The 23,680-nt window shown below is 40.5% G+C and overlaps 2 pseudogenes across 1 annotated transcript; both read right to left on the bottom strand.

Moving 5' to 3' along the window:
• Positions 1 to 1,741: 1,741 nt before the first annotated feature.
• On the bottom strand, positions 1,742 to 18,566 carry LOC143546438 (ABC transporter G family member 26-like; annotated as a pseudogene).
• A 1,105-nt stretch (positions 18,567 to 19,671) lies between these two features.
• On the bottom strand, positions 19,672 to 22,809 carry LOC143546443 (uncharacterized protein At4g26485 pseudogene; annotated as a pseudogene). The gene is made up of 3 exons (XR_013137588.1): positions 22,632 to 22,809; positions 21,609 to 21,807; positions 19,672 to 20,330 (listed from the first exon to the last, which is right to left on the bottom strand). The product of XR_013137588.1 is annotated as an uncharacterized protein At4g26485 pseudogene (transcript).
• Positions 22,810 to 23,680: the final 871 nt, after the last annotated feature.

The following is a 23,680-nucleotide window of genomic DNA, read 5'->3' as shown; positions in this document are numbered from 1 at the left end:
CTTTATATGAAGGCTTGTAAGTCCGTATGGCAAGTAAGTTCATGGTTCAACCTATATTGTTTGAAAAGAAATTTGCAAAAAGTTTAATAAGCTTAAAATGTTTTGATCAATCATTAGAGGGTTGGAGTCAATTCGGGGTGATACTGATAAACATAAACTATGCCCGAGGTATGATGGAGTTTGTAACATGTTGGATTAAATGGGGCCACATAAGTATTGTGCTTAATACATACCTTAACATATTACGTTGACATCAAAATATTTGTTAAGTTTAAAGTGGACGATACATGTATACGGTTCTTGGCATATAACATCCAAATAGAAGTGTGATCTACGACGTTATCGATCAATGTGATTCCATGTTGTGATCTTTCTCGCAAAAAATATTAAAGTTATTAGAAAATTTTGTAAATATTATGGTTATATAATATTAATTTCATCTGTACTCCTATCTTTTTCATTTTTTTTGTTTCAACTTAAATATATTATGTATATATATTCGTAATAAAATAATATATGAAAATGCCAAAAAGATTTTGTAAGTTTTTATGTGTTCGTACATATTTTATTAAACCTTGTTTTATCCAAAATCATGTGTTTGGTTGTCAAGGTCACTCATGCAAAGTTTGTTGGAAACCTAGGACCTAAACAAGTCATTTACAAGTTGAGGGACTGAAATTGATATTTTATGCGAAGTCTATATAAAATAAAGTTTTAGAGTTATCTTGTAAACACTTCAAACCAAGAGCATGTTTTGAAAAAGGAAATTCTTATTTGACCCTCAAGAGGGTCCGTGAACGAATCTTATTCGCTCTACATTTTGTGCAGCTGCACATGGACAGGTAGATCATGATCAAGTCTCCCGAGCTGCAGAGACTGAAGTTGCAGATATTGATGCTCTTAAAAGAAAACGAGAACGTGACAGTTGGCGGTTGAACCCATAAATGAACTGATGGTGTCTGAAGATCATTCAAAAGACAAAGGAAGCACACCAGTCGGCCCAAGAAAGTCAACAAAAGAAAGTTAGATGTCGAGCCTCCCACATCTGATGATTCTAAAATTTGCTGTTGCTGATCCTTCCCAGAAAATAAGGTTGAAGTTCAAGTATTCAAGAATGGAAAATAAATATTTGTCCAATATCCAATCTTGTTCAAGCTCTTGGATCAAGACAAGTACTAAATCTCAAGAAATAAAGACGTAGCAAGGAACTTGATGAAAGTTCCTGGACATACTCAATCCTAGAGGGAGATTGTAGGGCTAATATTCTATATCAGTATTAGGTTTGTGTATGTCTTTCTATTTGCTAATAGTCAGTGTATTACGTAGCTCAGTACGCTTATTTTGTATCCATGTTATTTAAACTTGGAGAAATGAGGACCATATAAAAGGTAACTTTACCCCATTTCTCCAATAAAAACTCTCCATCACCAAACACTTCTTTCTTTCTTTTGTTCATACAAACTAATATCCGAGATCCGAGTATTAGTGATTTCCGTTAACTAATAACACGGATTGATCCGAGTAAATTTGTTAGATCCATCTAAAGAGGACCTACACTTTCCAACTAACTTTTCATCATACAATATAATTTGCTTTTATTTGGTTTAAAATATATGTAACATAATATAATGAACTCGACTTTCGATTTGTAATAAAATTTACATAGAAATGTTAATAAAATGTATTTGGTAAATCACACAACACAGTGTTAATCTTGAACAAAAGGTTATTCATATATCAATCAAATGTTGCATTGGCTAATCTTTCTACGAAGACAAATGTAAGCCAACAGACGATATCCGAGACCCATTCCCAGCAGCATCCAGACCTCTTTCCACCCTCCTTTTAAGTTTACTGTGTCGAATGACGGCGAACTCTGTAACAGCCTGCATCCTCCTATGCTTTCACACTCATATAACTCATCACCCGAGTATTGTACTTTCAGTAATAGCCTGAACCCATGGTACATGAATGATAAATACTTTAACCATTGCATAAATTCGGGTATATTTTGCACACACACACAAAAAAAATAAATAAAATAATAATTGACATGAGCAATGTGTTCTCTCGTCTGGTAAAGTTTTACCTGCAGTGGGCAAGTGGGCACTTGAGGGGCTAAAGGTAGAAAATTAGTGTAAGATGGATTTGAACATGGGACCTGCTAGAGGGACTCAAGCGTTAATACGTTACTACTGCACCATTTCTTTAAAAGGTTTTAGGGTCCTATTTAGGGTGTGTTTGGGATTCCTTATTTAAGTTTAAAAGGACTTTATGTGAAAAGGAATTATAAACTTATGACTTTTTAAAAAAGAGTTTGTATAAAAGTGTTTGTATTAACTTATGTTAATAAGTTGGTTTTTAAGGAGTTTTTGGGAATAGTATACCCTTTAAGTTAATAAGTTAGAAAATCATAACTTTTCATAACCCTCTTAGTTTGCCTTGGCCATAAGTTAAAAACCATAAGTCTTTATGGTTTGCCAAACACCTTTATATATTGTTAACTTTTCAAAAAGTTTATAAGTTATAAGTTGATGGAAATAAGGAATCACAAACACCCCCTTACACCAAGAGTTTGCTTATTGGACAAATTCTTAGATATATATTTTCATTTTTCTTTAATAACCTTTAATATATAAAAGAGGGTGTTGCAATATTTTTGTTTCTATCTACATTTTGCCATTTTTTTAGGTAAATTGGATTTTAATAATCCCAATTTAATGTACTTGGCTGATAATAATCCCAACATTGAAAATAGCTGTCACTAGTCACAACTTTCATACTATTTGTTTTCATTGAACCTCCGTTAAAAAAACTTAACGGTGTGAAGTTTTTTTCCGAATTTCAAACTGATATTTTTAGGTCTTTGATCGAAATGAGGATATGAGTCGACTGATATAAAACTTACCTCCAAACGGTGGTCCAAACGACTAAAGGATGCTTCAATTCTGGTATTTAAACTTTTTAATTAACAAAAATCAAGTTGTTTGAAACGTTGTTTCGAGTTAAGTTTTACATCAATCGATTCATATTCTCATTCCGATCAAAAACCCTAAAATATTAGTTTGAAATTTGGAAAAAACTTAACGCCGTTAAGTTTTTTTTTAACGGGGTTTCAATGAAAATAAATAGTGTGAAAGTTGGGACCAGTGACAGCTATTTTCAAAGTTGGGATTATTATCGGCCAATTGCATTAAATTCGGATTATTAAAATCCATTTTTTCTTTTTTTTTTATAAACAAAGCCATATCAAATATAAAAAGGTTATAATTCATTAATGAATATATTAATGAATATGTATACATTTTCTATAAAAGTTATATTCAACCATAGATAAAATAAACAAATCACAATGCCATTTTCACTTTTTTATTTATCAGACTTTGCATTTCAAAAGTTTAAAACGAAAAACAAAAATATAAATTGACCAAGTTATATATATCATTTGGTGAGTAAAACCATTAGGGTGTGATCGTTTCCCAGAATTCATGGGAATTCAAAGGAATTGTAAAATTAAAATTCCATAACATGGCGTGTTTGTTTTGTTGGAATTGGAATCTTAATTCCATTTTGGTGTGTTCGGTTCAAAAAAGTGGAATTGGAATTCAATTTCTTCAAATTCCTTTAAATAAAAGAAATCTAAATCCTTCCAAAATGTGAAGAAATTTAAGGTATCTTTTTTTCTTTTTTTTTTAATGAGGACAACGAATAAATCATTTTAGTTCTTTTATTTTTTTGTTTTTAGTTTATATATTAAGTTATGAATTTTTTATTATTATCTTTAAATATTTTTTTAGGGATTTTTGATCTTAATAAAAAACTCATAAAAAAATTCAAAAAAAATAATAAAAAAATCATAACGCAAAATATATATAAAAGACAAAAAATCTAAAAAAACTAAAACGTTTTCGTCTTTTTCCTTGTTAAAAAAACGATTTAATTCATTTGTGGTGATAGATTCCAATTTATTGGTCAAACGAACACATCAAGAATTGAATTAGATTTCAATTCCTTCCAATTCCAATTCCTATTGGAATGTTTAGATTCCAAATCCAATTCTTTCAAATTCCAATCCTATGCAAATTCCAATTCTAATTCCAATTCCATTCTATTATGTGAAATATACGCGTAGTGTAAGTAGAATTTTCCAAGGTTTGATATGAGCCGTTTGTTTAGTTTTCTTTTATAACAGTGTTTGAAACTACCTTCAACGTCGAACCAATTTATTTAAGTAAAAACCTGAACATAGTAGCCTCCGGTGAGAAGAAACATCATTAATATTAAAAAAGCAAACATGCCAGCCCTTCTAATGCTCATCACTGCAGCTCCAAACATTTCACCAGCACCCTAGGAAAACCAAAACCGAGACCCGTTAGTCTATTTCTTATATGTCGGGAAACACATTATTGTTGACTTACTTGGCTGGTTATGGCTATTAATAAGATCACAGACAATGTCGTGAAGAAGCATTGTACGGTTTTCTTGAACCCGACCATGAAGTATAAAATGGACATGAAAACAGTGGGGTACGTAATGTGTGCAATCATGTCACACAACGTGCTGCAAACGTAGTAGGCGCTCAGCCTATACATATAGGCTTTTCTTTCTTTTACAAGAAAAAAATTCTCAAATGGGAATACGTATACAGCCCCAAATATTGATGAAGATGTCCAGAAGATACAAACGTAGAACAACAAGCCGATCTGCGTGGTTATACAGATTAAAACAATATCAATATTGAAATGTGGCTTCTTCTTGACTCATAAAATGGGATGGATAGTGTAATCCGTTTAAAGGGGTTGAAACATTAATTTTTCTCATAAGAGCTTTTTGTATGTATAATTAATGTGATCACATAAATGAGATTATCTCTCTAGTAATCTAGTTTCTTGAATAAACAATATTAAAACTTTTTGACAAATGTATTCTTATGCCTATGTAGCTAATTTTTTTATTACTTAATCTCTTTGAAAAAATAAAATAGTTTCTAAAATATTTAGTGTTTCATGATTATCTTAGTAGTAGTAATCTAGTGTTTGGATTAACGTAATATAGAAGGTTTTCGATAAAATTAGCCCTTTAATCTTTTAAGCTAATTTTTATCAATTCACCTACCTGCTTGACCAGTTAGATTATCCCCCAAAACAATTATTCTTTTTATAAATAATTAAGGAGTCAATTATGATTACAACGATTAGATTATCTCAATAGCAATCTACTTTCTTGAAAATGTTTTTCAACAAATTTAACATGTCTTTGTATCTAATTTTTCTTATCTTCTTAACCGGTTGGAGATAGAAGATAATCCGAATTGACCCCTTTATTAACAGACTAGAGTCAAATGAGTAAAATTTGACCTGATCTCAAAGGTGAGCCTCGGTGGCATAGCTTGATTTCCACCATAAAAGGCCTAACAAGACTGCAACCCCAAGAGACTGAATTATTCTTAACATATCATAGTAATCTCGCCACCTTTCTCTATAAGTTCTCTTGAACAATATTAAGAACTGATGCCACCAACTTATTGTCCAATCTTTTTTCACTTGAATCGCTAATCTAAGATGTTCCGGGGCTTTTCCCATTTGATGGTTTGCTTCTTTTTCTTTGATATCCAGTTCTATCTTATACTTATGTTGAACATACTACTTGCATGTGATATATATATTATAGACCAAAGTTATTCACAATAACTTAAAACAGTGAGAGGATAAATTAAAGAGGTTTGTACCTTGACGACAGCCGTTTCATATTCACAAGTGCCTTTAGGTGTCACAATATCATCAGGGGCAGTAATGTCATTTACTTCACCAGTTGCTAGATCTAGCAAGAACTCTGCAGGGTTCATGGGTATATCAGGGATGAACCTTAGGGACCTAAAATAGCTCATTGATTCTCTTGCCTTTCCATAGTACACCGGGTGGCCTTCGGATATCAGTAAGATCTTGTCAAACATATGAAACACTTTACTCGATGGCTGGTGGATTGTTGTGATGATTGTCCTGCCTGCCTAAACCATTATAACAAGCGCCTGTGAATTAAACACTTTTGGATTCTTTTTTAGAGGGTGTTTAGATGTAGAAAACTTGGCTTCAAGAAGTGCTCGATGCTCTAAGGCGTTTTGGTCCCAAAAGCATTGTGCACATCTATGTACTACAAGTTCATATTTATAGACAACCCGAACATCTGTTTTTCTGGGCCCCTTTTTTGCCCCTGATTTGTTTTCCTTGGCGCCTCGGACATTAAGGCACATAAGGGCTCAGGTGCGCCTTTTTCAACTAAGTTAGAAAAGCATACTAAAGAGACAGCGTTTGAAAGTAAATCATTTTAGTTTTTTTTTAAGTAGTAATAATCAGATATATAGGTGTTTGACGAATTGCGATTATTTACTGAAACTTATGAGATTAAAACAAGGGTAATTTTATATTACCTTAGCATTTTCTCTTAGTATCTCAATGAGTTTGTTTGCTGATGTTGAATCAAGGCCTGAAGTTGGTTCATCAAGCAGCAGCAGTGAAGGATCAACCAAAATCTCATATCCAATGCTAGTTCTTTTTCGTTCACCCCCGGATATCCCACTAACGAATCCTCCCCCTACTCTTGTTTTTCGGCATCTTTTTATTTTCAAACGATAAGAGCAACGAACTGGTAAGAATAACACTACTAGATTCATTGTTTCTTTCGTACAAGCATGAAAAACTGACCTTTCAAGACCTAGTTCCTTTAAAATGACCTCAACTCTCTCGTATTTCTGTGTTCGACTCATGCTGCCTGGAAGCCTTAAAAATGCAGCAAAAATCAAAGTTTCCTCAACTGTCAGTTGCGGGTAGAGCACATCGTCTTGTGTAACAAATCCGATCCTGTACATGAAGCCGGTTAGTCGAATAAAACACATAGCATGGCGTTATATATATATATATATATATATATATGTTGTTAGGGGAGCATACAGAAACTTTGAACATCTTGGCGTACAGAATATGAAGCCTTATTTATATATTTTTTTAATCTGTGAAGAGGTAGGTCTTCGCAAAGCCCGGTTGGACCCGCAAGACACACCTTGAAGAGGTACGTCTGCGCAAAGACTAACTGGCCCCGCAGGACCCACCATGCTCAGAGAGAAGACCTTACACGCAGTAAGCCAGCTGTTCCCGCAGGAAAGCCTCCCTTGGTAAAGTACCCTGCCTGTTCCCGCAGCTATGGGTACAAGCCAAGAAGGAAGGCTACCCGCACTAACGGTAAGGCTACACGCATAAGGCACTAACTCTTATACTTCAGCAATGTCACCTGAAGGAATGAGCAAGGCGGGAATATTCCCGCCCAAAAGAGCCAGTCCGTACGCTTCTGGAAGATCTTTTGTACTATACCTGCCAAGGTATGGACAAAATAGACAAGATCTGACCAAAGCAGCCCATGAACCAATCACAGGGTGACAGCTCACCGACAATAGTACGAGGAGGAGCACGCTCTAGTACAAAACGTCACTATCAGCCGCTGCCTACCCACCAACTCCCATCGTGGCACGTACATAGCCCGTAGTTAGTGGAAAAGGAATAGTATACAGCCGGCCATGTCACTATCAGCCGCTGCCTACCCACCAACTCCCATCGTGGCACGTACATAGCCCGTAGTTGGTGGAAAAGGAATATTATACAGCTGGCCGTACCTGCTTGGAAACCTACCTTCGGCTATAAATACTCCAACACCTTGGAACGGTATCAATATCTTATCTTCTCTCTAGCTATTTCTCTCTATATACATTTATATTTAGAGCAATCTAGTCTGATTCTCACGCCGGAGGGTGGTCACAAGGAGGAACCCCCCCCCCCCCTCTCAGTGACGAGCTCACGATGTCTGTTTTGCAGGTCAAGAAGAATAATCATCTTTGCCGGACCTAACCCTCGTGGGAGACATCTACTTAACCCCCAGATTATCCTTAATTTGCCTGGGTCATTTAGTGTTTCTTCATTGGCGCCATCCGTGGGACAAGAGAAAACAACGTCCGTACCGCCCGGCAAAATAAAAAGAGGAAGCTTGGTATTTGGCAGTCAAGGGTAAACTTTGACACCTCATCCAGCTCCCTAGATGGACGCCACTCACCAAAAGCGTCACAGAGATATTTGCCACCGAGAAACTCCCATGGCTAAAAGCTCCAATGATCCGACAGCGCCATAACGCTGATCAGAGCAAATCCTGTGACTTCCACGGGACAAAGGGCCACACCACTGAGGAGTGTACATCTTTGAAGGATATTGTCGAAACATTCGTCAAAGATGGAAAACTTACACACCTTGTGGCATCAATCAAGAATGGAGGGAGAAATGATAATCGGTACAAGGGCAACGGACGAAAGCCCGTCGACATCAGCATCCACATGGTTCATGGTAACATCAGAGGAAGAAAACGACAAACGACAGAACCATGTGCGTGGAAGGAAGCTGAAGTGCGCTTCCCGCGAGTGCTAGGAGGGCCCAACAAAGAAGGCCCTATAGTTATCAAAAGCCAGCTGGGGCACTACATCACTTCCCGCACTCTTGCTGATAACAGCGCTTCATCAACGGTCATGTACAGGCAGTTCTTCGACAAGCTAGACGACGAAGACAAAGAACGCCTAGAAACGGTCTACGCCTCGATGGAAGGGTTCGATGGCAGCACAAACACCCCCTGGGTATCCTATCTTTCCCCGTCACTCTCACGGACGAGAAACACTCCCGCACAGAAGATGTGGACTTCGTCGTAATGAGGAAGCCACACCACACATACGACATTCTCTTCGGGAGAGACGGGATGGCAAGATTCAATGTCGTGGTGTTTTCAGTCCACGGCATGATGGGGTGGCCAACAGCTGAGGGTGTAGTGATGATCACCGGTATTCCCCAGGTATGCATCGCATCTGTCTCATCTAAACCCAAACCAAAGATGGCTAAACCAACCATTACCGAACCAGAAGAATGGGCCTTCAATGGCAAATACCCTGACCAGGCTGTTACCATTGGCCCAACAATCACCGATCCCACACGCACATTACTCAAATGCTTACTGCAGAAAAACGCTGACATCTTCGCGTGGACACCAGCTGACATGACTGGGGTACCTCGAAGTAAGGCAGAGCATAAGCTCAAGTGTGACACGGCTTTTACGCCGGTCATACAAAAGCGTCGAGTAATGGGAGCGGAACAGGCTAACGCGTGTAGAACCCAAGTCAAGGAACTCCTTGACGCAGGCATCGTACGCGTTAGTAAATATCAAACATGGGTTGCAAATCCCGTCATGGTACCGAAATCTAACAAACAATGGCGTATGTGCATAGATTTCAAAGACCTAAACAAAGCATGCCCCAAAGATTGTTACCCGTTACTCGAAATTGACCTTAAGGTAGATTCGTTAGCACCGTTTCGCCTTAAATGCTTCCTTGATGCGTATAAGGGATACCATCAAATCCACATGGCCGTTGACGATCAGGACAAAACCACATCTCGGACGCCCGATGGCACGTTTTGTTATCAAATGATGCCATTCGGACTTAAGAATGCCGGGTCCACATACCAACGCCTGATGGACAAAGAGTTTCATGCCCAAATTGGGAGGAACTTGGATGTTTACATGGATGACCTGCTCATCAAAAGCCTTGAGCCAGAAGCGATGTTGAAAGACATCGAGGAAACTTTCAACACGCTCAGAAAGATAAACATGAAGCTCAACCCGAGCAAGTGTTCTTTTGGAATGGAAGAAGGGAAGTTCTTAGGAGTCATCGTTACCAAAGATGGCTTCAGAGCGAACCCTGAAAAGGTCGAAGCCATTATCAAAATGGAATCACCTACTACCATCAAACAAGCTCAGACACTGAATGGACGACTAGTCGCACTCAACCGCATCTTGGCAAATCATGCGGATAGGTCGTTCCCATTCGTGTCAACATTGAGAAATTGTTTAAAGAAAACGCACTTCCGCTGGACACCAGAAGCGGAAGCAGCTTTTCAAGAGATCCGGTCACGCTTGATCGAACTCCCAACGCTCACAGCACCAGAAGCGGGGGAGGAGTTAATCCTATACCTCTCCGCCACAGATAGAGCAACCGGGGCAGTCCTGCTAGTAGAACGAAAAGGCAACCAGATACCCATCTACTATGTTAGCCGCGTCTTAACAGACGTAGAAACCCGGTACTCTACTTTGGAAAAATTAGTCTTAGCGCTCGTACAGGCTTCACGCAGGCTAAAACGATATTTCCAAGGTCACCCAATCACCATTCTCACCAACTTCAAACTTGCAAACGTTCTACGCAAACCCGAGTTGTCAGGACGCCTAGCCAAATGGGCAATAGAATTGGGAGAATATGCGATAAAGTACAAGCCAAGACCAGCCATAAAAGGCCAGATCTTGGCCAACTTTATTGCCGAAGTCCCCGCTTCGCGGGAGAAAGAGTGCCAGGAAGAGGCTCAACCCTCTCCAGCACAGGACATTGATGATGTCTGGCGACTCTACACTGATGGAGCAGCCAACAACGAGGGTTCAGGCGCAGGGTTGAAACTAACCAACCCAGCAGGCCAAGAGTACACTTACGCTGTTCGACTGGATTTTCCAAGTACGAATAACGAAGCGGAGTACGAAGCATTCTTGGCGGATTGAGAATTGCGCGTAAGATGGGAGTGAAAAAGTTGGAAGCCCACGTGGATTCCATGTTAGTAGCCAACCAAATAAACGGGACGTACACGGCTGTGAACGACACAATGGCCCTGTACCTCGCACAAGCAAAAACCCTTATGCGCGATTTCAACGATTGTAAAGTCATACACGTCAAGCGAAGCGAAAACAAATCTGCGGATGCGTTAAGCAAGCTTGCATCGTTAGACTTCACCCACTTGGGAAAGGACATCCGCATTGAACTCCTTGGAACACCATCAGTCCCGCACAAGGAAATTTGTGTCATCCAAACCGGCACGGAAACGTGGATGACACCAATCATAAATTACCTTGCGGCGGGTATACTACCAGAGTCAAAAACACAGGCAAGAAAGATACGCTGTAAAGCACTGAACTATCAACTCGTTGATGACAACTTTACAGGCGTAATTTTCTTGGCCCACTCCTAAGATGCGTGGACAACCAAGATGCTGATTACCTCCTAAGGGAAGTACACGAAGGCATCTGCGGAATACACGTAGGTCCACGCGCAGTTGTAGCTAAGCTAAACAACGCGGGATAATTTTGGCCGGGGATGCATACGGATGCGCTGGCATACATCAGAAAATGCAGGTCCTGCCAACTCTACGCACCCAACACGCATCGCCCGAAAAATGAACTTGTTCCAGTCACTTCTTCATGGCCATTTCAGAAGTGGGCCATCGATGTGACGGGCCCATTTCCCACAGCAGCAGGGAACGTTCAGTTCCTAGTGGTAGCTATCGATTACTTCACCAAGTGGATAGAAGCAAAACCCTTAGCCCAAACAACCGCAAAACATATCAAAAAATTTATTTGGAAATTTATTATCTGTCGTTTTGGACTTCCACAGAATTTGGTGAGCGATAACGGTACCAACTTTGCTGACAAGAAGCTACAAAAGTGGCTGGAAGAACTTCAAATCACCCACACCTTTACCTCAGTGGCGTACCCGCAGGGTAATGGTGAGGTGGAAAGAGCAAATAAGAGCATCGTCGACGGCATAAAGAAAAGACTCTTGGAACATAGATCCGGCTGGGTGGACGAAGTTCCACACGTCCTTTGGGCAAACAGAACGCTGAAAAAGGCAAGTACGGGAGAAACCCCGTTCAGCCTCACCTACGGCAATGAAGCCATGGTCCCGGTCGAAATTGGTCTACCCTCACCAAGGGTCTTGACTCAACTAGAAGACAATGATGCGGAAAGACGGTTAGACCTTATGCTAAACGAAGAACGCAGAGACTTAGCCGCAGCGCGTGAAGAGAATTACAAGCGACAAATGCAAAAATACAACACGCGGGTAAAACTCGGCAACTTCAATATCGGAGACTACATACTGCGTAACAACGAGGCTTCGAACCAAGAGCGCCCAGGAAAGCTGGCCCCGGTCTGGGAAGGGCCATACATTATCAAAGAAGTTTTGGGAAAAGGCGCATACCGGCTCGAAAGGCTCGATGGCCCCCCCATCCCAAGAACATGGAATGGAGCTCAATTACGCAAATGTTACATGTAGATCAATTCCAAACTTGTAAAGAAAAGGCCTAGAGCCACTTCTAATGGAAATGATTCTCCTCTATCACATTGTGTTGATAGCCTTACCTTTATACTTATGAACTTTCCAGACTGATATGCCGGTATTAACCGCATAAATTAGTGTGGAAAGAAGTAAGTCGTTGCGTGTGGAAGGCGGCAAAACCCGCATAAACATAAAAACGGTAAACATTTCTAAGGAAAAGATGAGGAAAACCTTCACGCAGGTCAGATATAGGTAAAGTTTGGCCATCCTACTAAGTGAAAGTGACGGTCTTACCCGCACAATCATGATAGAGGAAGCAAAACTTGAACTTATTATCTACCACGTTGACAGGTTAACTTATCCTAAACACTTAGAAAATTGCTAAGTTAAACTAAAATATGCATGAGCACAACATATAAGGTTTACAAGGCAAGGCATTAACAAAACATTTATATTTCATAAAAATTCAAACAATACAAGAATGGCTGGGTATCTACCCGCCTACAAATATATAAATCTATCCTAATGATGGGAAGGGATCTCAAGGTTCAAGCTTCAGGACCACTCCCTCAAAACCCACTTGAACCCGCACCATCAGTTGGCTGTGGCGGTTCAAGGAAAGCCTTGAGAATAGTTAGCCCATCATTAGCAACAGCAATCTCGTTCACCTTTTCCACCACCGGATGCGGGAAGGCAGCATACTGGTTCACTGCTTGGTCGTAAGCAGCTTCAGTGTCCACGTCATAAAGAGGGAAGTTGGATGGCGGGATGCCCTTCTCAACAAACCCCAGACCAAGCAGGAAACCAGCCTTTTCCCCATCCTCATGAGAAGCGTTGAGGGCTGCGCTCATAGCATCGTCATATGATGTGTTCTTGAAAATCCGATGCACAACCTACAAAATAAAAATATATGTATCAAAAACTTTTCTAAGTATGAAGAAAAGCGTAAAGAAATTACGGAATCACACATACCTGCGACAACGCTTCTCGTAGAAGCCATTCCTTGGTGATCAGAACTTCCTGGAGGGCAGCTTGAGCTTGATCACGGGCGCGTTCGGCTTCATTTTTGTTAAGGTTGGCAAGCAACACATCCTTAGCAGCAGCCTCTTCAACGCCCTTCAGTTTACGCTCAGTGCGGTCAAGCATACCCTTCTGGTCCAGGAGCTCTTGGAGTTTCTTGGCATCTTCTATTGCCAAAGCATCATGAGCCTGCTGAAGCCTCTCTAGTTTGGCTTTAAGCTCTTTATTCTCGGCGGCCAGAGGCTCAGCAATGGCTTCAACTTTGGTGGCCCTCTCGGTCGCGTTCCGCGCAGTTTCCTTAGCCAACCTAAGCTGTTCGTTAACAGCTTGGGTAGCCTTGGAACGGGCCTCATGCCTGGCCTGGACCTCGACCTCAAGGTCCTTGAAGGCCTTCTCCTTCTCCGCAGCAATCATGGCAAACCTCTTGTTCTCCTCCCGCAATGCATGCGCCTGAGCCACTTCCAGGCTACGCGTCGTCTTTAACTTGTCGTTTTCTCGACAAAGCAACTCGACGCACGGCTGTATTCGAGCAAGGAGAATTCGAAGCTCATTGGTTAGCCTACCCTCCTGGTAGCTAGCCAATGCCTCCCCAGCGCACCGCTCGGGGCGGCGTGGCGCGCCCATTCGACGCAGTCCACAGCCGTTCGAAGGTTTGTTCCCCGGCGGATGTTCCACCGTGGAACTTACACCTCATTGGAATCTGAAACTGCAAAAACAAAAAACAGTTAGAAAAAAAAGAAAGAAAAAAAGATAATAGGCCAAAATAACCCTACGCACCTGTAGGGTCGACAACAGGCCGGTAGCCGCCAAACCCATCACCCGAACCTAAGGGATATCCATCCAAGAGGTCAGGGAGATGGGAAGGAGGCAGAGATTGGCTAGAAGCCCCAACCCTGAACATACCTGATGAACCGGCCGAGGACGAGGTAGTCGCGGGTGCCGGAGGCACGGTTGAAGCCGCCGCGGTAGAGACCATCGGAGGGGAACTCACTGGAGGTGAACTCACAACCGTGGCCGCTGCTGTGGAGGAGCCCGCAGAAAAAATCACCGCCGGCTCGTGAAGGATGCGGTGAAGATGGCACTGACAGCCGGCGGAGATGACGTCACAATTGGAACAGTTGCCTCAACGGGATGAGCAACTGAACCAACACTGCAAACAGGCGCAGCCGCCTAGGTCATCGCCTCGGATAGGTGGACCAAACCTACCGTCGTGGGCCCAGAACCGCTCCTTCCCGCACCACATTGGAATGCGGTTGCATCCACGCCTGCATGAAGATTAACGAAATATTAAAAACAATGGCGGAGAGGAATGCGAGAAAGATAAATAAAAAGTACACTTACGGGTTTTCTTAATCTTGAAGGTTCTGACGGGCGGGGACGAACCCGATGGAACTGGCCTCTTCATGCCAGTCACCATCGTAACGCTTGGCTGCTCGGAGGTGACAGCTGTCCCAACCTCCGAGACAATTGTCTCACCACCACCAGGGTTCCCCGCCGCCCCCTCGCTTTCAGTCTCGGAGTCAGACTGATCTCCTAGGTCGACGGCAGAGGTAACCTTCGCCTTGCCCTTCACGGCGGCAGCTTTCTTCTTCCTCATGAAGACAGGCCCATTCGCGGATTCCTCATCAGAAGATGACAAAATTAGAGGAACTTCAGCAGAAGTCTGAGCATGCAGAGGGCGAGGATTAAAGAATCCCTTACCTGGCCGCGTAGCGCTCAAAATCTCGTGGCCCAGCGGGTAGACCTCCACGAACCTATCCGCCGTCTGCTCCAAAATGGGCAACTCGTTCTCGTCGAGATCACGAGTACCCAGTCGAGCGGGACCACCAGTCACCCGCGGTTGCAGAAGCGATTGTAAGTTGTTTCCCTCTGAAAATAAAAAGAAAAACAGTTAGAAGAAAAACCCTAAATCAGAACAAAAGACGGATCATACCGTAGGGAGTAGAATTCAAACCGTATTCGAGGATGATAGGTACTTGCGGCGTCCCAGAACCGGCATCCTTCCATCCCCGGCTCATCCCGAGCATCACCATCCCAGACTCCGCAAAGCGGTAAACCGGAGTCTGGATCTGGGAGATCTTGCTAAACCATTCCGTCTCCTGATAGTTGGAGGCGTGAAGGTTGGGGAGTGCTCTCCCGTTCTTGAACGCCATCGCAATGGGGACGACGCGGGCAGATATGTAGAAGAACTCCCGTTTCCAAGACCGAAGACTGCGCTCGGTAGCGCAGATATTCAAACCCTTGATCCGAGTGACCAAGTTATACCAGCCCTGGATGCACCTCCAGGAGTAGAAGGTCATCAGGCGGTCGACACGAGGCTCAATGCCCAGAATGTGGCACACCCATTCAAAATGGCGGACCTTAGCGATCACCATTGGGTGTACCTCCGCCAAGTGTACACCGTGTTTCTCCAAAACACGGTATACAAACTTCGTTAATGGGAATCTGAGATTCCCATACATGAAGAATGAGGCATAAACCCCTATCTTGCCCTTGGGGGCATCATACACCGTCTGGTGAGGCTCTAGAAACTCAGGCTCGTAGGGCTCGAGCATGAACTTCTTGACGATGTAGTGATACAAATCGACAGAAAGAGCACACTGGCACTCGCCAGCAGTACTCTTGTCGTCCTTGTCAGACGTGGACATCGGGTTCTCAGGGTATACGTCAGACTCTTCGGCAGTAACCTCAGGATCATGAACGGATGACATGTTTTAAGGTAGGAAAGAGAACGATTTCAGGAGAATGCTCGACAGAGAAGTTAAGAGTATTCGCCGGAAATCGCTTAGAAGAAGAAGAGTGAAGTGAAGTTGTGAATTGAAATGCACCCTCTCCCCCCTTTATATACTCATCGCAATGAATGCGATGAATTTAATGCGGAGAGAGGGAGCGCAGGTGCAATGAAATGGCGACACGTGGAAAGCGCAAACTGGCAATAGCTGTCGAAAGGACGCGTGCCGTAAAATTCGCGCCCACGTGCCTGAAAAAGCGTCTGGAATGACCATATACTGTCACGTCGCCATAACTTCCTGCACGTCCTGAAACCGTCAGAAGAAACCGTCAGGAGACGCCAACGTCACTTCAACAGTTTGGACTGTTCTTATCCTTTCACCAACTCTTCGAATTGCAAAAAGATTCAAAAAGATTAAAAAATAAGAGGGAATATACCCCCTTACCTTGGGAAGCATAAAACCATAAGATAAATGCGGGTACAGTGTCAAGGCGAAACCCTTCACATACTTAGCATTTGCAGGGAATTGAAGCCAAGAAGGACCTTATGGGCCATGCTTGCGGAAAGGGAAATAACACCTCCGCGTGGCGGGAACGTTGAGAACTAGATTGTTTGAACTTCAAGGTGGAATTGGTAGTTTAACATAACTGATCACTATGTCCAAAACTACCAAAACCTCGTGAAGAGTCTATACAAGTGAAATTCAACACTCCCGACTTGCGAAGAGGTTAAACACCTACCCGCATCATAACCAAAGATCAGGCAGAAAAGTCGGGAATTTCTGCAAGTGACATTAGGAAAACCGCGGGAAGAATCCCCACGGAAAACCTTAAAAAACAAAAACCTCTTTAAAACCCCTTGCTTAAAGTCCAAAAGTTCACCTCACTTATTAATAATTCATGAGAAGAACAATGGACTGGGGGGACTTGAAGAGGTAGGTCCCCGCAAAGCCCAGTTGGACCCGCAAGACACACCTTGAAGAGGTACGTCTGCGCAAAGACTAACTGGCCCCGCAGGACCCACCATGCTCAGAGAGAAGACCTTACACGCAGTAAGCCAGCTGTTCCCGCAGGAAAGCCTCCCTTGGTATAGTACCCTGCCTGTTCCCGCAGCTATGGGTACAAGCCAAGAAGGAAGGCTACCCGCACTAACGGTAAGGCTACACGCATAAGGCACTAACTTTTATACTTCAGCAATGTCACCTGAAGGAATGAGCAAGGCGGGAATATTCCCGCCCAAAAGAGCCAGTCCGTACGCTTCTGGAAGATCTTTTGTACTATACATGCCAAGGTATGGATAAAATAGACAAGATCTGACCAAAGCAGCCCATGAACCAATCACAGGGTGACAGCTCACCGACAATAGTACGAGGAGGAGCACGCTCTAGTACAAAACGTCACTATCAGCCGCTGCCTACCCACCAACTCCCATCGTGGCACGTACATAGCCCGTAGTTGGTGGAAAAGGAATAGTATACAGCCGGCCATGTCATTATCAGCCGCTGCCTACCCACCAACTCCCATCGTGGCATGTACATAGCCCGTAGTTGTTGTAAAAGGAATATTATACAGCTGGCCGTACCTGCTTGGAAACCTACCTTCGGCTATAAATACTCCAACACCTTGGAACGGTATCATTATCTTATCTTCTCTCTAACTATTTCTCTCTATATACATTTATATTCAGAGCAATCTAGTCTGATTCTCACGCCGGAGGGTGGTCACAAGGAGAAACCCCCCCCCCCCCTTCTCAGTGACGAGCTCACGATGTCTGTTTTGCAGGTCAAGAAGAATAATCATCTTTGCCTGACCTAACCCTCGTGGGAAACATCTACTTAACCCCCAGATTATCCTTAATCTGCCTGGGTCATTTAGTGTTTCTTCAATCTGTTACTAGTATAATCTTCTCATTATGTTGTGTCATCACTGGTCTTGTTTTTTAATACATGACTAATAAAAGGTTTTTGACATCGAGTGTCAGCGGGAGCAACTTATCTATCTCCTGAGACAGTGGAAAGGTTTAATTACCCCATCCTACCCTTCCTATGCTTTACCACGGGTATGTTTGTTCATATGCTTTAACGTAGCTATACCTTCTTTTAAGAGCTTGACTATATGGAACATCGTTATATGTAACGTTCCCCTTAATGTTTTCTCGTAATCGTCCCCCGATTACTTTCAACAGTGTCGTTTTACCACTACCAGAAGGACCCATTAACGCAAGGATCTCACCCGGGCCAATGCTTCCTGTTATGCCCTTCAAAATCTGTTTATAGTTGTCTTGCTCACTGCTTTCCTTGGCAACCACCTTTGACATAACCACTTTCACTGGATTCCCAGGTGTTGCTTTGCTCATTTTCACCTTAAACTCTATATCTTGAAACTGCATTTTAAAACAAGAAACTTCATATAACAGATCACACGTGTATTCATGCATTTTATCGAAAACCACCTTGAGGAAAATGGGCAGCGGCCGGTCTTTCATGGGATCATCTGGGATGCTTGATCTGTTTATACGGTAAGCTGGAGCATTCAAATCAAAGCTATGAACAAACCCATTGTTGCCCGTCAGCGGAGGCGATAAAGTGGACAAGTCCTCAATTTCATTTTGGCTCCTTGAATCCATTGTGAAGCAAAAACAATCATGCAATTATGTGCTGTTTTAATCTGGTTTTTACATCTAAATACTTTCAACTAAAACAAACCTATATAGTGTTGAACAACATATCAACAATTTTATATTAAGAAAGACTTGCGAATTTGTTGTTGTGGCACACCCTTGGTGCCATATTCTAACCAACTACCCTGAGTTCAGCGTGTCAAGAACATGATGTGAACTGATCCATTTCATAAAATAAAAAATAAAATATATGATATTATATTTAGCAAGCTCTAATCTCCAGGACGAAACTTATATCCAATTGTCCGAATGTCTTAACCATCAAAATTTTTTCAACTGCTACCGTCTTTATGAATTTCATGGAGGTAAATCTCCCATGTTCATCTGTTTTGCAACGACGAGATTTACTTCAGAATTCAAGATCATTTTGTCATGGTGCACATATTCACTTGTTATCCGCAGGGTGTGTGAATTTTAGTCGAGAATCCTGTATTTGAACTATGCTGTATCCATACCGTATCTGAACTATTGTATGATATACTAAAGTATTCCGTTTTAATTGGATTGTTTTTGGCATGTTTCTAGACTGACTGCTTTAATTTTGTCCAGAGGTGGTTCAATCATACTGGAGACCTAAAGCGAACAAAGAATTCGAGGCCCTTTTCAGCGTCGAAAGTGCATCTCATGAGTTGTTCATTTGTTACACAACCAATTAACCCAAAGCAAGGTGAGCCATTGGAATAATACTGATAGTACCATCGGGGAGACCACCTCATTGGTCTCCTCATTTACTGTTGGTAGCGCCAACTATTATACAAGGTGAATGTACGTTTTATGATGTTCTCGTTCGTTTGTTCAGGTCAATTTAGGTTTGGTTATGGGCTCATGACATTAGTCCCTCTAATGTGCAGTGCACAAATGTATGTGAGATGAGTTAACTGAAGAATCTAGCATTCGTTAGTATAAAAGACTAAAACGAGACGAAAATACAAATAAAGGATAGAGAGTGAAAGTCATTTTTGAAAAGCACCCATTCCGTAATTTGAGTCATTCAAAAGAACAAAAGTTATAACACTGCCCAGTAATTTTAATATTCAAAACACATTAGATATTATAAACATACAAAACCAAGTGTCACATTTTACCAGCTTTTCTTCCCAACCTGAATCACTGCCATGGCATATCTACAAGCCAAACTGGTGATCGATTTCCCGCAAGTGGTTTTCCAAATAAGCTATCCTTCGGTTACTCAAATCTCGAAGCTCTTTCACATGATTTAGATAATCGTTCATGGGATTTACAGGGTTCGTCATGTTGCATCTTTCAAACACCTTATCCAACATAACCCGAACAGAATGGCAAAGATAATAATCATCTTTCCCGAACATCAAACACGCTTGATCAAAATACTCCTTGAAAATCCAAATGCAGTCGTTGGGCACACACGGGTTAACAAATTGCTGCTGATGATTAGTGTTACGAATATGATGTGGGATGTTAAATTTCTTGGATGTTGAAGATAATATGAACTTGAAAGTACTACACTTTCCTAAAGGAAACACGTCATCGGGTCTTGACCCATCACCTCTTTTGTTTCGATAACCGGGGTAGTCTGAAATCTTGAACTCAACACACTCGAGCAACGTTAAGAAGCTTTTGGAGGCAAGTTCCTCGATTTTCCAATTTTGGAACGGCCCCGTGGTTTTGTGGGATACGTGAACCTCACCACCCGGGCGCAACATATGGCTTGCGTTTTCAAAGAAACCGCGAACCAGGCTCCTGTGCTTGCTATAAGAAATATATTGATGTTAGAAGAGCAAAACCAATATGGATTGGGTATGAAACATGCTTCAGTAAATCCAGTCCAATGCTGAAACCAAAATAACCGAATGGAACCAAAATAATTGACATAATCAAACCGAACCCAAAACCGACAATTTGGTTTTAAGTTATTCAAAAACCGAATTTCCTGTTTGTTTTCAGTTTTGCATGTATTGAAAACCAGAAAAAACATAAGCCGACCGTAGGACCATAAAACCAAAACGAATTCATAAAAACTGGAATAACCGACATATGTTATTCAATTTATGAATTATATATTTTTATAAAACATTAAGTGATTTATACAAAATTTATAAATGATAATACCGTGAAAAATTTGGGTCAAAATGTGTAATAATCAATTAAAATTAAAGAACAAAAAGTTTTAGCCCAGAGTTTCAGACCCAAACTGATTATTGTGGATCATATTTTTTGGTCCGAAATTTTCAAGCCAAAATGGAAAAACCGAAGTGAAAAGCCAAACCAAAGGAATTATGAAACCAGAAAACCAAAACCAAACGGTTTACAAAAACACAATAACCGCACTTTCAGTTTTGTATTCGGTTTGAGCAAAGTACCGGCCCATGAACATTCCTGTCTAATTATAAAAATGTGTCATAGACCCGTTACTTAATATCTACCAGGTAACAAGTGTACAGGTTTAAAGACTTATATGGTTAAAAATTACCCGTTTGGACGTGTATGCTCAGACTCTTTTGACATCTCTAAACCAGATATGATAATTTGAGAAATAATACAAAAAGACAGAATTACAAATTTTGTCCTTTAAATACATGCGATTTATGGATCAGGTCCTTTAAAAAGTTTATTTACAGGCAGTATCCTTTATATAACAAAATACATTCGCTTTTTGTCCTTTACACTAATTGTCATCCAAAAACTCAGTTAAATCCAAACATGCCAAGACTTAACGGGGTCTTTGTTTAACATACTTTATTTTGTTTCGTTTTCTAATAATATATATAATTTGTTTTTTAATTATAAATACTTAAATAGTATGCGTAAAAAGACTTAAATGCCCTCACATGTCAAGACTTAACGGGGTTTTTGGATGCCAGTTAGTTAAAAAAATCGAAAATCAAACAAACATGCCATGTAAAGAACACCGCCTGCAAATAAACTTTTTAAAGGATATGATCCACAAATTGATATGTTTAAAGGACAAAATTTGTAATTCTGTCTACAAAAAAAAACAAAAAAAATCTATGTTAAAAAGAGGTTTACCCAATGACTAGTTGATTGTCTTCCTTTCCGGAAAAACCAGCGTGTGGGAAATTATAAATAATCCGATCAAATTTCCGCCATTGGAGATCAGGATGAAGTTTCATTCTTGTTGCATCGACTCCATGTAACAATTGAGCTCCACATTAAGATAAGGTTTGCAAGTTTGTTCTCGCTCTCTGGTATTTCTTGATCACAAGCTCTAAAAAATTGAAATTTTAAATATTAAATGTATTATCCGAAAACTTAAAAAATCAATATTAATCTATTTCTTTAAATGTAATTTATAATACCATCTTATTATACTCAAACTCACTGAATCAAAATAGGAGAGAAAAATATGAAAATTTATATATTTTGTATATATTTTATTGAGTAAATATGATATTTTTCAAACACAATGTTTTAATAAAAGGAGTATAACTTAAGAAAAATAATTGAACTCAATTTGCTAACTTTTTCTTTGAATTCATATCCTCTTTTTTTAATATCTTTGAATTTATTAAAGTGTAACACATGCATACATCTAGTGTATATACCTTAAAAAAAATATTAGCAATGCCAAAAAAGGGTTAAAATAAGAAGACCCAAAACCCTAAGAAGTAAAGTCAACATAGACATTGCATTTAAAATTTTGAAAATGATATTTGTATTCTTTTATACAGAAAAACAGCATATGTGACAATTTAAAAGACAATAAAATGTATCCTATTTATGGTTTTTAACAAAGCAGTAAATTTGAAACAATATGGTGTTTTAAATTGTTATATATCATGCTTTAAAACAAGGGATTTATTTGGGTTCAAGCTCCACAAAGAATTAAGAGAAATTCACCATACTTAAAGCAAGAACACGAGGAAACCCACAATCCTTGGAGTGAGACCTTAGCATCCCAAACCATAACCATCAACAACCTCATGTCATTGAAGCAACCGGTTGTTGCTAATGATTTTCGATTAAACCCTAGATAACAATTATTATTATTATTAGGGTTTTTAATAAATCGTAAGCTTAAAAGATGATTACCATAAGAATCATGCGATGTGGCAACCATGTTAAAAGCAGAGCCAAAAGCCTTCGCGAGACTAAAAGAAAACGAGAAATCCCCTTCTCCCACCAGTAATATTTCATGATCAGACGAGTAATGCTTCAACCATTTTGCTTCATAAATCATCCATATTTGCCGCCCTGCAATGTCCGCCATTGTAATAATAATTCATTTGATTTCTGTATGTATATGTATAGACCACGTTTTTGGTTGGAAAATGTGACGCAGGAATTACAACACTGCCACTGGCCCAACCAAACGACAATTAGGAAAGGGTAATACCGGAAATAAACATGCTAGTCTACTCTTAGGGGTGTTTGGGATTGCTTATAGTGTGAGAGCAAAAGTTTCATAAGTTACAATGTTGTAACTTATTAACTTAATAAAAAATTATAAGGAGGTAAAATAATGAAGCTCAAACACCCCCTTATAGCCGTAGCCAATTGTAATTTCACTTGGACCCCTTCAAGTTTCAAAAACTACCAGAAGAGCTCATGTTATTCTTCATTAATCATGAGATGTCTCCCACCTTCTTCTCCATCGGCCCCATAACTAAGCAAAATAAACGTTGTCTACACAACGAACCTTGCTAAAACGAGGGGCTGGAGTAGTGCTTGGCTCGTTGTGGAGTCCTAATCAATCCCACTACGTGTTAATATGTTTCAATATTATGATAGTACCCGTGTTACACACGGATGGAAAATATTTAAAACATCATATATGTGTGTATATATTATTATTTTAATTAAATGCAAATGTCATATTTATAAAAAAAAATTAATAATTTTACATGAATTTGACATTATGTTGTTCTTTTAAGTCAAAAACAAAAACTTACAAACACTAACTGTAAAACCCCGTAACCGCAGCGGAAACGTAAACGGGATGCAACAGACACGTCTGATATCAACAGCATTGCTTATAAAGAAAACACCACTACATTAATTTGAACGTATTACATTGTTCCGAGTTTCGTTACCGTCTAGGCGTTATCACATAAGTTTTACCGATAGTACATTAACATATT

This window comes from Bidens hawaiensis, unplaced genomic scaffold (genome assembly GCF_021521415.1).
Source record: "Bidens hawaiensis isolate Kalapana, Puna unplaced genomic scaffold, B.hawaiensis_p1.1 tig00014347_1, whole genome shotgun sequence".
Classification (NCBI taxonomy): domain Eukaryota; kingdom Viridiplantae; phylum Streptophyta; class Magnoliopsida; order Asterales; family Asteraceae; genus Bidens; species Bidens hawaiensis.
The sequence above is the reverse complement of the archived record's forward strand: the minus strand, read 5'-3'. Positions and strand labels throughout refer to the sequence as shown.